Consider the following 2,192-nt stretch of genomic DNA (forward strand, 5'->3'; position numbering starts at 1 on the left):
CTTCCGGCGGGGGCGTGGCCGAGACGGGGGCGGGACGGGGACTAGGGGCGGGGCTAGCGGTGGGGGCGGGGCGGGTGGGTGGACTGGGCGGGGATGGGGTGGGGGCCCTGCAGGGCAGGGGAGGGCCTAGGAACTCCAGGGCCCGGACCGTGTGCACCTGCTGCAGCCTGGCACTAGGGATCTGAAAATCCAACGACATGAGAACCTTCGCCGAGGTTAGAAGACCGGGATCCACTTTGCAGTCTTCTAAGCATCCTTAGAGCCTCAGTGCCTGGCTGACTGGACTTCGGACTTGGAGCTCCTTTGCAGAAAAAGGAACCTTTTTTCCTTTTTTAAAACTTTTCTCCCTTGAATTTCAAAGCTGAGAACATACTACTTTGAAGGCCACCATCTACGGATACGCGCTTCTCCAAACCTTGGAATCCGAGGTCTAGCCTTGGAACGAGTCGCCTGGAGAAGTCCCCGCGCCGTGCGCTACTGCAGGGCCATAGTGCCACAGTCCTGGCCTTTTTTTGCCATCAGTTTCTTGAGATTTCAGACTTTGGGCATGGAAATCAGCTGACCGCTTTTCTTAGCGAGTTGCCAATGGAAACCTATGGAGACACTTCTGAATTGTGATTTATTTACGAGCCGAGGTAAAGCCTTTGGCGCCTCGGCCCCTGGGGTCAGCGATGGGGCGGATTGGACATCTCAGAAGCATTTTGTGCGTGTGGGGGGGTGGCGCGGGGGGAAGATGTTCTGCTCTGAGCCCTTGACAGCTACTCACCTTCTAGAAGTCCCTTCTGAAAACGTCCATGAGCTGTGGTAGGAATGACCCTCAGCTGGACTTTGGGAACTAACTTGGACTAGATAGAAGCCTCGAAGAAATACGTAACAGGAAACCTGCGGGGAAATTAGTAGAATTTCGCTTGGTCCATTGGGGACCCTTGTGTTGGTGCTCAGCACTCTTCTCCATACACCCCAGTGTTAGCCGGCCTGACCTCAGAGCTGAGAACAGAGCCAGCACCACTTGAGACTGTCTCTGGGCTCCCTGGATATCTCTAGGCCTTCGTTTCATTTTCTATAGGTTGAGAGACTCCTGTAAGACAGCCGGAAAGAACATGGGTTCGGTTTTATTTTTTACCCTCTCCTTGCTCTGACCAAACTGTAATGAACAAGTTCCCTTTACTAAGTTTTGGTGCCCCATCTTTCTTTTATTTTCTATGTATTTATCTAATCCTTTTTTCTTTTATTTTTCATTTATTTATTTATTTATTTATTTATTTATTTATTTAGGAGACAGGGTCTCACAATGCAGCGCTGGTTGGTCTGCAACTCACTATGTAAACCAGGCTGGTACTGAACTCAGGGAGATCTGCCAGCTTCTGCCCCATCCACCCCACCCCACCCTCACCCCTGGGGGCTAGGATTAAAGGCATGAGCCACCATGTCTGGCCCCATCTTTCTTTTAGGAAACAGCAAGAAATGAACCTGGGGATCCAGTTAGAGCCACAGCTGATGAAATTGAGTGCTGGCATGATCAGAACCAGATTCCAGTTCCCACTGATGCCCAGTTTGCTTGCTGCCCTTAGGGCAACTTACAGAGATCAGCTCAGCCTGGTAGTGAGTGGCTTTTTAACACTGTGTCCTCACTCCTGGGACTGCCAGCCCTGCCAGTGCTCAGGCCTCGGCCTTTCCCTCTCGGGGACTCAGGCACACAGACAGGACTTCATTCTTTCCTATTCGTGACTTTTCCCTTGGCCTAGCCACACAGGAGACCTCCACATTTGCTCCCCCTCCTCCTCTCCCTCCTTCACATTTGCTCCCCCTCCTCTCCCTCCTCCACACTTGCTCCCCCTCCTCTCCCTCCTCCACATTTGCTCCCCCTCCTCTCCCTCCTCCACATTTGCTCCCCCTCCTCTCCCTCCTCCACATTTGCTCCTCCTCCTCTCCCTCCTCCACACTTGCTCCTCCTCCTCTCCCTCCTCCACACTTGCTCCTCCTCCTCTCCCTCCTCCACATTTGCTCCCCCTCCTCCTCTCCCTCCTCCACATTTGCTCCCCCTCCTCTCCCTCCTCCACACTTGCTCCCCCTCCTCTCCCTCCTCCACATTTGCTCCTCCTCCTCTCCCTCCTCCACACTTGCTCCTCCTCCTCTCCCTCCTCCACATTTGCTCCCCCTCCTCCTCTCCCTCCTCCACACTTGCTCCCCCT

The sequence above is a fragment of the Onychomys torridus genome, chromosome 17, assembly GCF_903995425.1.
Source record: "Onychomys torridus chromosome 17, mOncTor1.1, whole genome shotgun sequence".
Lineage (NCBI taxonomy): Eukaryota > Metazoa > Chordata > Mammalia > Rodentia > Cricetidae > Onychomys > Onychomys torridus.